This window comes from Hyla sarda, chromosome 1, assembly GCF_029499605.1.
Source record: "Hyla sarda isolate aHylSar1 chromosome 1, aHylSar1.hap1, whole genome shotgun sequence".
NCBI lineage: Eukaryota > Metazoa > Chordata > Amphibia > Anura > Hylidae > Hyla > Hyla sarda.
The window spans coordinates 157,155,456-157,169,191 of record NC_079189.1 but is presented as its reverse complement, the minus strand read 5'-3'; positions in this window follow the sequence as shown (position 1 = coordinate 157,169,191).

Here is a 13,736-nt window from a genome sequence, read left to right as displayed (position 1 = left end):
AATGGTGAAGTTAACAAACAAAACCACCGCTATTGGTCGGACACTAACCCATATTGGATAGATCCCAAGACTGTTGGAACACAAAAATTGATGTATGGTGTGGTATATGGGGTACAAAGATAGTGGGGCCATTCTTCATCAATGGAAACCTAAAGGCCACTGGATATGCAAAATTGCTACATGATGAGGTGTTTCCCTCTTTATGCACTGAAGCTGGCACGTTCCCTGAGTTTTTCCAGCAAGATGGTGCACCACCACATTATGGGTGTCAGGTCCGAGCATTCCTAGATGAACAGTTTCCTGGAAAGTGGATTGGTCGTCGTGGGCCAGTTGAATGGCCCCCAAGGTCTCCCGATCTGACCCCCTTAGACTTTTATCTTTGGGGTCATCTGAAGGCAATTGTCTATGCTGTGAAGATACAAGATGTGCAGCACCTGAAACTACGGATACTGGAAGCCTATGCTAGCATTTCTCCTGCGGTGTTGCTATCAGTGTGTGAAGAGTGGGAGAAGAGGGCTGCATTGACAATCCAACACAATGGGCAGCACATTGAACACATTTTAGAAGTGGTCAGAAACTTGTAAATAACTCATGAAAGAATAAAGTTATGTTAAAACCAAGCACATCATTGTTTTTCTTGTGAAATTCCCAATAAGTTTGATGTGTCACATGACCCTCTTCCTATTGAAAAAACTAAAGTTGGATTCAAAATGGCCAATTTCAAAACGGCCGCCATGGTCACCACCCATTTTGAAAAGTTTCCCCCATCACATATACTAATGTGCCGCAAACAGGAAGTTAATATCACCAACCATTCCCATTTTATTAAGGTGTATCCATATAAATGGCCCACCCTGTATATACAAAGGGAATAAACATGTGTATAGCAAAACATGTGTTACTGCAATCCTTTTCTGTGAGAAACACTTAATTTTCTAGAAAAATGTCAGGGGTTCCAACATTTACAGCCATGACTGTGTGTGTGTGTATATATATATATATATATATATATATATATATATATATATATATAGTAAATTTGAGTAGCCGTGTTAGTCCAGTGATGCAGATGCAAATCAAAAAATGTTGCAGTATCTTGTAATACCTTTTTTTATTGGACTAACAGAATTTTGTAGAGACAAGCTTTCGGGATTCCTCCCTTTGTCAAGTCTAATTGGACTAACAGAATTTTGTAGAGACAAGCTTTTCGTTAGACTTGACAAAGGGAGGAATCCCGAAAGCTTGTCTCTACAAAATTCTGTTAGTCCAATAAAAAAGGTATTACAAGATACTGCAACATTTTTTGATTTGCATATATATATATATATATATATATATATATATATATATATATATATAGTAAATTTGAGTAGCAGTATTAGTCCAGTGATGCAGATGCAAGTCAAAATTTTGTAGAGACAAGCTTTCGGGATTCCTCCCTTTGTTTAGTCTAAAGCAAATCTAAGCTCACAAGCAGAAGACACAGGTTCCATCTCACAAATATGCAGGGGTTAAGACAATAGATGTGGAGAATTCACACTAAGATGGGCCATAAATTGTCCTGCTATAGGAACGTAGACTACATAGATAAGGATGAGAAAAAGGGGGAGGGAGGGGGGAGCAGGGGAGAGACTGGTAATTAAACAAGTGAGATACAAAAGAGAATCCAGTACAGGTTATAAGAAATTTTGATAATGAGATAAGAAGCTCAAATCCACATTGAGTCCCCTGTTTTTCAAGTCAAAAAACAGTATCATTTTGGCTTCAAATGTCTTTCTCTCTTGTGTGTTTTTGAAGTTCCCTCTCAGTATCCTGATTGTAAGATCATGTATGGAGTGGCCTGATTGGGTAAAATGATGTCCAACTGGGGTGCAGTAGTCATTTTCTTTATGGCGGTTGATGGAATGTCTGTGTAGGTTCATCCTTTCGTTGAGTTTCCGTCCGGTTTCCCCAATATAGCATCCCATGTCACACTTGGTGCATTGTATCATGTAGACCACATTTGGGGATGTGCAGGAGTATAGTCCCTTAATGTTATATGTCTTGTTGTTGTGGGTGGCTTCCATCTTGGGGCAGATATGTTGGCAGAGTTTACAGCGAGGTTTGGTGCAGGGTTTGGTCTCATTCTCTGTGTCTGTTCTTTCTGTAGGTAATTTTCGGCTGACCAGCTTTTTTTGTAAATTGTGTGGTTGTCTGAAGGCCAAGATGGGAGGTTCAGGGAAGATTTCTTTTAGCATCTCATCTTCCGCCAATATCGGCTGCAGGTCCTTGATAATTTTGCGTATTTCCTCAAGGGCCGGATTGTATGTGGCTACCAGTGGTACATGTGGTAATGGTTGTATCTTTCTGTATTGTAGCAGGTGTTCCCGTGGTGTTTGAAGGGCGGAGTGTATTTTCCTATTGATTGTCCTTGGATTGTATCCTTTTTGTTTGAATTTCTCAGACAGTGTTTGTAGGTGCAGGTCTCTGTCATCAGGGTTGGAGCAGATGCGATGGTACCTGGTAGCTTGGCTGTATATGATGCCTTTCTTGGTGTGTGATGGATGGAAACTGAATTTATGTAGATAGCTGGATCGGTCTGTGCGTTTTCTGTATACGGATGTTTGTAGTGTGTTCCTGTTTATTGTGACAGTAGTGTCCAGGAAGTTCACACTTTCTGTAGAAAAGTCCATTTTGAGTTTGATAGTTGGATTGAATGTGTTAAAGGCATCATGAAACTTTCTGAGTTTTTCTTTTCCTTCTGTCCAAATGATGAAAATATCATCAATGTAACAGTAGTATCTGTAGGGTTTGTGAAGTTGTGTTTCTAGATATCGTTGTTCAAGGTCAGCCATGAATAGGTTGGCATATTGTGGTGCCATCCTGGTCCCCATTGCAGTGCCCATCATTTGTAGATATATGTCACTGTTGAAACTGAAGTAGTTATGTGTTAGGATGAACTCTATTAGTTTAGTGATGACTCCAGGGCTGTATTTCCGATTGTGGGTTTGGGATGAGAGGAACAGGGAGCAGGCATCAATTCCATCTCTGTGTGGGATGTTGCTGTATAGGGATTCTAAATCCATAGTTACTAATATGGAGTTGGCAGGCAAGTTTGTAATCGGATTAAGTTTGTTAAGAAAGTCAGTGGTGTCCTGTATGAAGCTGCTGGTGTTTTTCACAAAGGGCTTTAATAGGTTTTCTACTAAGCCAGAGATCTGTTCTGTTAATGTGTCCATACCGGTTATTATTGGTCTGCCTGGGTTCCCAGTTTTGTGTATTTTTGGAAGCATCTAGAATGTCCCTGTTATGGGATTTGTGGGTATGAGTATCTCTAATCCTTTCTGTGACTCTTTTGGGAAGGATTCAATCAATTTCTTCAATTCCAGGGTGTATTCTTTGGTGGGGTCTTCTATCAGTTTCTTGTAGTATGTAGTGTCTGACAATTGTCTGTTTCCCTCTTTGATGTAATCATCAGTGTTCATTATCACTACTGCTCCTCCCTTGTCTGCTGGTTTGATTGTTATTGTTTGATTATTCCTTATGTTTTTGATGGCGTCTGTTTCTAGTTTTGAGAGATTGTAGTTGGTTTTATAATGGTGTTTTTTGACCAGGGATGCTGTTCTTAGTCTGAAACTTGCAATGTAGCTGTCCAGTTTGCTGTTGCGTCCTGGTGATGGAGTAAAATCTGAATTCTTTTTCTTGATATTGTAATCCAGGGTTGTTGTAGTACTGTCCTCTTTTTTATGAAAGTACTCTTTTAGTCTTAGTCTCCTAAAAAATACTTCCAAGTCTGAGTATAGTTTTATGTCATCTAGTTTAGTGCTTGGACAGAATGATAGTCCTTTAGAGAGAACAGATCTCTCAGAGTTGGATAGTTCATAATGTGAAATATTTATATTTCCAGTCCTTGAGGAAATACGCAATATTATCAAGGACCTGCAGCCGATATTGGCAGAAGATGAGATGCTAAAAGAAATCTTCCCTGAACCTCCCATCTTGGCCTTCAGACAACCACACAATTTACAAAAAAAGCTGGTCAGCCGAAAATTACCTACAGAAAGAACAGACACAGAGAATGAGACCAAACCCTGCACCAAACCTCGCTGTAAACTCTGCCAACATATCTGCCCCAAGATGGAAGCCACCCACAACAACAAGACATATAACATTAAGGGACTATACTCCTGCACATCCCCAAATGTGGTCTACATGATACAATGCACCAAGTGTGACATGGGATGCTATATTGGGGAAACCGGACGGAAACTCAACGAAAGGATGAACCTACACAGACATTCCATCAACCGCCATAAAGAAAATGACTACTGCACCCCAGTTGGACATCATTTTACCCAATCAGGCCACTCCATACATGATCTTACAATCAGGATACTGAGAGGGAACTTCAAAAACACACAAGAGAGAAAGACATTTGAAGCCAAAATGATACATTATCAAAATTTCTTATAACCTGTACTGGATTCTCTTTTGTATCTCACTTGTTTAATTACCAGTCTCTCCCCTGCTCCCCCCTCCCTCTCCCCTTTTTCTCATCCTTATCTATGTAGTCTATGTTCCTATAGCAGGACAATTTATGGCCCATCTTAGTGTGAATTCTCCACATCTATTGTCTTAACCCCTGCATATTTGTGTTGGAACCTGTGTCTTCTGCTTGTGAGCTTAGATTTGCTTTAGACTTGATAAAGGGAGGAGTCCCGAAAGCTTGTCTCTACAAAATGCTGTTAGTCAAATAAAAAAGGTATTACAAGATACTGCAACATTTTTTGATTTGCATCTGTATATATATATATATATATATATATATATATATATATAATTAATGACCTTCATTTTTTTATATGGAAAAGAGTCTGATACCACAATCCTCTTCACAAGTGAAACATGACATTGCCTGTGAATAGTCTTCACTGTCGCGATGCCGGCTGGCAGGAGGTGGATCCTCTGTGCCAGAGAGGGATTGGCGTGGACCGTGCTAGTGGACCGGTTCTAAGTCACTACTGGTTTTCACCAGAGCCCGCCGCAAAGCGGGATGGTCTTGCTGCGGCGGTAGTGACCAGGTCGTATCCACTAGCAACGGCTCAACCTCTCTGACTGCTGAAGATAGGCGCGGTACAAGGGAGTAGACAGAAGCAAGGTCGGACGTAGCAGAAGGTCGGGGCAGGCAGCAAGGATCGTAGTCAATAAGGTAATAGCAGGAGGTCAAGTACACAGTATGGACAAACACAGTAACGCTTTCACAAGGCTCTAAGGCAACAAGATCCGGCAGGGGAGTGCAGGGGCACAGATCAGATATAGTCTGGGAGCAGGTGGAAGCCAATTAAGCTAATTGGGCCAGGCACCAATCATTGGTGCACTGGCCCTTTAAGTCTCAGGGAGCTGGCGCGCGCGCGCCCTAGAGAGCGGAGCCGCGCGCGCCAGCACATGACAGCAGGGGATGGGAACGGGTAAGTGACCTGGGATGCGATTCGCGAGCGGGCGCGTCCCGCTGTGCGAATCGCATCCCCGACGGCCATGACAGTGCAGCGCTCCCGGTCAGCGGGACCGTCCGGGGCGCTGCGGAGAGAGAGACGCCGTAAGCGCTCCGGGGAGGAGCGGGGACCCGGAGCGCTAGGCGTAACAGTACCCCCCCCCTTAGGTCTCCCCTTCTCTTTGTCCGGTAACTGCCTCCCCTGGGATGAGGACACCGGGAAAGAATGGAGGGATTCCTCAACGGCAGGCAGTACAGCAGGAGTGGGAATGGGGAGGGAGGGCAGAGGGCGAGGCCTGGCACGGGGCAGTGTGACACCAGGACGGGGGCCATGAGGAGGCACCGAGGCTTGCCTGACTGGACTGGGAGGGGGGAGAGGCACTTCTTATGGCAGGCAGAGTCCATAAAGACTTTAGGGAGACCGGATACAGGGGAACACACAGGGTCACGGCAGGGAGTACTGGGAACCGGTTTAAGGCAGTCCTTGAAACAAGAGGTACCCCAGCTCTTGATCTCCCCTGTGGACCAATCCATGGTTGGGAATGGTGTTGAAGCCAGGGTAGTCCAAGGAGAATTTCGGAAGTGCAATTGGAGAGGACCAAAAACTCAATTTTTTCGTGATGAAGTCCGATGCACATTAGGAGGGGCTCCGTGCGGTAACGCACGGTGCAATCCAACCTGACTCCGTTGACCGCGGAAATGTAGAGTGGCTTGACGAGACGGGTCACCGGGATGCGGAATTTATTCACCAAGGACTCCCGAATAAAATTCCCAGAGGCACCAGAGTCCAGGCAGGCCACGGCTGAGAGGGAAGAGTTGGCTGAAGGAGAAATCCGTACAGGCACCGTGAGACGTGGAGAAGCCGACTTAGCATCAAGAGACGCCACACCCACGAGAGCTGGGTGCGAGCGTGCGTTTCCCAGACGTGGAGGACTGATAGGGCAATCCACCAAAAAATGTTCGGTACTGGCACAGTACAGACAAAGATTCTCTTCCCTACGGCGATTCCTCTCTTCCTGGGTCAGGCGAGACCGATCCACTTGCATGGCCTCCTCGGCGGGAGGCCTAGGCGCAGATTGCAATGGAGACTGTGGGAGAGGTGTCCAGAGATCTAAGTCTTTTTCCTGGCGGAGCTCTTGATGCCTCTCAGAAAAACGCATGTCAATGCGAGTGGCTAGATGAATGAGTTCATGCAGGTTAGCGGGAGTTTCTCGTGCGGCCAGAACATCTTTAATGTTGCTGGATAGGCCTTTTTTAAAGGTCGCGCAGAGGGCCTCATTATTCCAGGATAGTTCAGAAGCAAGAGTACGGAATTGTATGGCGTACTCGCCAACGGAAGAATTACCCTGGACCAGGTTCAGCAGGGCAGTCTCAGCAGAAGAGGCTCGGGCAGGTTCCTCAAAGACACTTCGAATTTCCGAGAAGAAGGAGTGTACAGAGGCAGTGACGGGGTCATTGTGGTCCCAGAGCGGTGTGGCCCATGACAGGGCTTTTCCAGACAGAAGGCTGACTACGAAAGCCACCTTAGACCTTTCAGTAGGAAACTGGTCCGACATCATCTCCAAGTGCAGGGAACATTGCGAAAGAAAGCCACGGCAAAACTTAGAGTCCCCATCAAATTTGTCCGGCAAGGATAAGCGGAGGCTAGGAGTGGCCACTCGCTGCGGAAGGGGTGCAGGAGCTGGCGGAGGAGATGGTTGCTGCTGTAGCAGAGGCAGAAGTTGCGACTGAAGTTGCTGCACCATGGTGGACACTTCCGACAGCTGGTGGGTTAGATGGGCGATCTGTCGGGATTGCTGGGCGACCACCGTGGTGAGATCAGAGATATAAGGCAGGGGAACCTCAGCGGGATCCATGGCCGGATCTGCTGTCACGATGCCGGCTGGCAGGAGGTGGATCCTCTGTGCCAGAGAGGGATTGGCGTGGACCGTGCTAGTGGACCGGTTCTAAGTCACTACTGGTTTTCACCAGAGCCCGCCGCAAAGCGGGATGGTCTTGCTGCGGCGGTAGTGACCAGGTCGTATCCACTAGCAACGGCTCAACCTCTCTGACTGCTGAAGATAGGCGCGGTACAAGGGAGTAGACAGAAGCAAGGTCGGACGTAGCAGAAGGTCGGGGCAGGCAGCAAGGATCGTAGTCAATAAGGTAATAGCAGGAGGTCAAGTACACAGTATGGACAAACACAGTAACGCTTTCACAAGGCTCTAAGGCAACAAGATCCGGCAGGGGAGTGCAGGGGCACAGATCAGATATAGTCTGGGAGCAGGTGGAAGCCAATTAAGCTAATTGGGCCAGGCACCAATCATTGGTGCACTGGCCCTTTAAGTCTCAGGGAGCTGGCGCGCGCGCGCCCTAGAGAGCGGAGCCGCGCGCGCCAGCACATGACAGCAGGGGATGGGAACGGGTAAGTGACCTGGGATGCGATTCGCGAGCGGGCGCGTCCCGCTGTGCGAATCGCATCCCCGACGGCCATGACAGTGCAGCGCTCCCGGTCAGCGGGACCGTCCGGGGCGCTGCGGAGAGAGAGACGCTTTATTAATACATTCCTATATGATCTGTGAACAAGCATATAATGTATACACTGATCAGCCATAACATTTAAGGAAATCTGTCAGCTGTATTTTTGTTAGCTGGCTGTTAGGGAATAAAAGCAAACTGACTGTTTCCTGGTGGTTGCCAAACCTATATAATTACCTCTTTATTTCTCTGCCAAGTGTCAAGAAGGCAGAGCATAGCTGCCCATAGCATCCAATCACAGCACAGCTTTCATTTTCAAGAGACAGCTTTGAAATGTGATTATATAGTATGACATAAGATGGCGAGAAGCAAAATTGAAGCAAAAAGAATTAGCAATAATTGGATCTATTGGAATAGTACAGCAAAACCTTCATAATAAATATGGTGAATGTACTCCACATATAAACTGCATTTAATCTTAGGTAAATTAATTGGAAACCATGTTTCTATTTATGTCATGGAAGAAGTCCACCCAAAGACTTTGGAAGAGATTGTGAACAGGATTCAGATCGTGTATCAGCATAGTCCTAGGACTATGATCAGCTAAAACAAAGGAAATCGCTCCATAGTGCGATACCGTATATATAAAGAATCGGTGAACGATAATGAAATATGCTCACCCGCGGGGGTTGTACTCAGCCAAGCACAACAATGGTAAAGGTATATAGAGAAGGGGAATTCTCCAATCTCAAAAGTGGTCTCTACAGCAAAACGCGTTGCATTGTGGGTAAATAAACTGTTTGCTCCTAACAAGATCCAAGCACCTGCCTGATCCTGTGGTTCTTTTTGGAGGAAAAATTTGGACTATGATCAGGCTGACTAGTATGAAACTAGAGGTACCAAAAACCATGGTATGGTGTATCTTATGAAAACATCTGCGTGTAAGACATACAGATGACATCTTCTTTAGGATTTTTGTCTACACAGGCGAAGGGGCGCTCCTCACCTTTACAGAGCATTTCAAACCTTTACCTCACCCATAGTGTGTCAAATAATAATGTCTCCCTTTATGTTCTGCATAGTATAAGCTTGTAGGTAAGTGTGTCGGGGCAAAGGGTAGGAGGATTAAGTGGTGGGTAAGTAATTTCACCCCTATTAGGTAGCTGTCCCTAATAAATAGGCTTACTTACTGGGGGTAACTACCTTGTAGGGGTGGATTGCCTATTTACTAGGAGAGAAATCCCCTCAGTAGGTAGGTAAGGTATGTAGGTAATTCCCCCCTCCCACAAATTGGATAGATGCCCTCAGAAGATAGGTAGGGAATCCCCCAGTAGGTAGGTAATTCTGACACCCCTTATTTGGTAGATGCTCCCAGTAGGTAGCTAGGCAAGGAAGCCCCAGTAGTTAGATAGGTAGTGTAGGTACCTGTAGTTAGTTAGGTAGGAAAGGCCTCAGTAGTTGGATAGGTAGGGAAGCCCCTAGTAGTTAGATAGGTAGGAAAGCCCCTAGTAGCTAAATAGGTAAAGCAGCCCCCAGTACTTAGATAGTTAGGGAAGCCCCCAGTACTTAGATTAGGTTCTCCTTAAAAAGAATTAAAAAACCCACAAAAATTTAACTCACAATTGACTAGCAAGCCACGCGCGTTGAGATGATGCCATTGCATGTGGCTAGCAGTGTAAGTGCTGCGCCACGGTGAAGAACAGGAGCAATACATGCATACATTGTACTCACCATCACTCATGTCACTTTCCCAGGGGGCACCTTGATCTGATCTAATTCCAGTGCCAGCAGTAGGGGATTCAGGCTTTTCTGCCCCCCTCCAACTCTGTGCCCTAAGACAGCTGCCCTGCCAACAAGTCTCTAGTGTTTGTGCAGTCCTCAGTCCTCACTTTACCCCTCCATTACAGCATTTATCTCCCTGCTCCATAGCTCCATGTATAGTAAAGTCCATTTTTTTTTCTGCAGAAATTAAACTCTCTCTCTTTCTGTTCCCGGTTTATATACAGGTTGATTCAAAAAGTATATAGATGTATTCACTAACAGTATCATGGTAATTTTGGTATTCCTTACTAGTGTGAGGCTAGGTTTCCACTTGTTTTTTATTTTTATTTTTTGCAAAAATGCCAATAAAAACGCCCATTCTGCCGCATGGCGTATTTTTTTTTGAAAAAACGCTGCGACCAGATGTTAGTTGCAAGTCAATAGGGAACTGCAAAATGCCATATCCACTTGGCGTATTTTAGTTTGGTGTTTTTTTTTTTTAATCCTTTTGCCGTTTTTCAGCTATTTTTGGCCCCTTGGCAGTTTTCCAAAAATTACTTCTTGTTGAGACTTTGGCGTTTTTTTTAAGGGAAATCTTGTTTTTTTCCTCCCATAGAAGTCTATGGGAGCGAAAAAACACCAAGAAAAACGCCATTTTGGTTTTAACTAAAATTTCGTAGGGTACCATTTAAAAAAACATAATAAAAAAAGATACAATAGTGATGGAAAAAATGTATTTAATGAAATGTATCTTTTTTATAACAACATTTTTATTAATTTTTAAACAGGGATCAATTTATGTGAGCAGGCAGGGAACTAAGGCAGGGAACTAAAAATGTAGCCGACAATAATAAAAATTTGGAAAGGGGCCATTTAAATGTAAAAATAATATATTTGTTATAATAATGGGAGTAGTAGTACATGTACTAATTGACAGATTGCCCCGGGTGTCACTCCTGACACCCGATGCGATCGTACTTCATCTTTCATCCATGAGATGCGGAGCGGCTTTTTCCTGCGCTTCACATCTCTGCTCTGTATTCTGGCCGGCCAGTGATGTGAATATAAATTCACATCACTGATTCATATTTCCCGCTGAGAACGGGGATTGGCTGCCACCATCTGGCCAATCACCACTCGGGGTGGAAAATATGAATTCTATTCACATCACTGGCTGGCCCGGAGTTCAGAGCAGAGATGCGAGCGCTGTATAGAGCCTCTCCGCATCTCTGCAATAGATAGGACGATCGCACCGGGTGTCAGGAGTGACACCCGGGGCGATCTGTCTATTAGTACAGGGACTGCTACTCCCATCATGGAACAGTGTGTTCCATGCTGGGAGTAGTAGTACTACCTAAAAAAAAAAAAAAAGTTAAAAGACACGCTTTTTTTAAACACATTATTAAAATACATTACTAGTAAAAAAAATTAACAAAATTAATTATAAAAAATATATTATTTTTACATTTAAATGGCCATTTTCTACATTTTCCTTATTGTTGGCGACATTTTTAGGTCCCTCTGTCGGGTACATTCTTTTTACATCCCTACTGCATCCTTATTTATTTATTTTTGGTACCCTACAAATTTAGAAAAAAAAAGCCGAAGGGCATTTTTGCTGGCATTTTTCTAGGTGTTAAAAAAAACAAGTGGAAACCTAGTCTTAGTGTTATCTTTTAAAAAATGTTTGAAAGAATTATTCGGTCACTTTAAGTTGGTGTTATTTAGTTATAGTATGGCATTATTTTACAGAAACAGTACAATATAATTATCCAGTCATTTTATGGTGGTTTTATTCAATCACTGTATATTGGTAGCCACTGATGCAGATAATATTTATTAATTGTATTTAATATAATTCCGAAGAATTGTTCATGTATGTACAGACATTCCATATTTTGGTACAGCATGGTACATCCTGTATTTCCCAGTAGAGCCCCTGACACCTGGGCAACAAAGTTTACAACAGTGAACACCAGCATCTGGCTGTGCTCTATTCAGCAATGGCAAGTGTAAATTCTATTGTGAGCACAAATTTTGTTGTCTATATTAGGCTGCATTCACATCTCGGTTTTACACTATGGGTGCCGGATCCGGTTGGGGGAGGGGCAAACCGCGCGCTCCTGTACCCCAGCCGGACCAGCGCTAAACTCCATTCACTTTAATGAGCCAACCGGAGTCAAACGGTGACTCCGGTCGGCTCATTTTTGACCCGTATCCAGTTTTGTGGCCGGACCTAAAACCGTAGTATACTTTGACTCTGATCGGCTCATTAAAGTGAATGGAGTTTAGCCCTGGTCCGGCTGGGGTACTGGAGCACACGGTTTGCCCCTCCCCCAGCCGGATCCGGCACCCGTTGTGTAAAACCGAGATGTGAAGGCAGCCTTAGGCACAAATTGCGTAAAAACTGTGTTTTTGCACAAAAAAATTGGCGCCTTTTCACATGGTATAGCTTTTTTTTTTTAAATAACAAATGTGTTGTAGCAGAACAATTTTCCAGCTGTGATTTGCATTGGTAACCTATAAAACAACGATACCTTTTTGCATGAAGGCGCAAATCTTTGCGCAATACACAACATTTTTACGCTATACCATGTGTCTCTTTGAAGATTACATTGTATGTATTGTTTATATGTGAGACAGTTACAAAGATGTCAATTAATCAACATTGAAAATGCAACTTATTAAGAAAGTTCAAACGAATCACAAGAGAACAATACCACTGGTCAAGAGAACTAAGGTTCCCAAATACCAATGTAGAGTTTATATTGTCTTATCAGACAGCTGCATAGCATATAGTAATTCCTGATGTCCCCTTTATTTTTTCTATTGCATAAGTGTCAAGCTTCTGGTAAAGTTCAGGAAAAATACATCACATCCTATTCTTACCCAGCACGCTTCCATACATCAACTTATCAGCAACTCCCATTAAAATTGATGACACCTGCAAAACCTAAATCACATGTGTATGGGTAGCTTTATATTCACATGCAGCAGATTAATGGCAGAACTTTCTGAAAAGACTGTTCTATACATCTGGTATTTTTTTTTTTTTTTTCCCATGGCATGCGTATGGATTTCTGCAAACCCAGTTTAACAGAATGGGATGGCTGCAGAAAGCTGGTGCTCATAAATATACCCTAACAATTTATCTATTCTCATTAAGTGTATGGTGTTTGTGGTGTTGGCAAAACTGTAGCTCCGGCCTCTGTGGTTCCCTAATACTTTCTAAGAGGTGCTAGTGGTTTCATCCTATTTTCTGAAAGATATTCAATGCATGTCTATAACCTCAGAACAAGCAATAAAAGTAGTATCACTTTGTATTGTTTAGCCTGTTTTATTTATATTCTAATCTGACATATTAATAATATTAGAAAGCCATCATGGTTAGGTTTCAGTTAAAGCGTACCCATCAGATCCAACCAAATTATAATTTTTTTAAATATATCACTCAGTACCTAATCCTGACCATATACATCTAATTTTTATGTGTCTCGCACCTTTATTTTTTATTACACTTTTAATTTAGCTCACTAGTCTGAATTCCTCTCAAAGAGAGGAGGCGTGGCCTCACTGTGCCGGTCTCCGCCCCCTCCCTCAGTATGCTGTCTGCTCACATGTGTCTCGCACCTTTATTTTTTATTACACTTTTAATTTAGCTCACTAGTCCGAATTCCTCTCAAAGGGAGGGGGCGTGGCCTCACTGTGCCGGTCTCCGCCCCCTCCCTCAGTATGCTGTCTGCTCACATGTGTCTCGCACCTTTATTTTTTATTACACTTTTAATTTAGCTCACTAGTCCGAATTTCTCTCAAAGGGAGGGGGCGTGGCCTCACTGTGCCGGTCTCCGCCCCCTCCCTCAGTATGCTGTCTGCTCACATCTCCCCTAGCATTAGCAAAACTACAACTCCCAGCTTGTCCTCACTGACAGTAGCGGGACACAAGCTGAGAGTGGGAGGATCATGGTTAGGTTTCAGTTAAAGCGTACCCGTCAGATCCAACCAATTTTTTTAAAATATATCACTCAGTACCTAATCCTGACCATATACA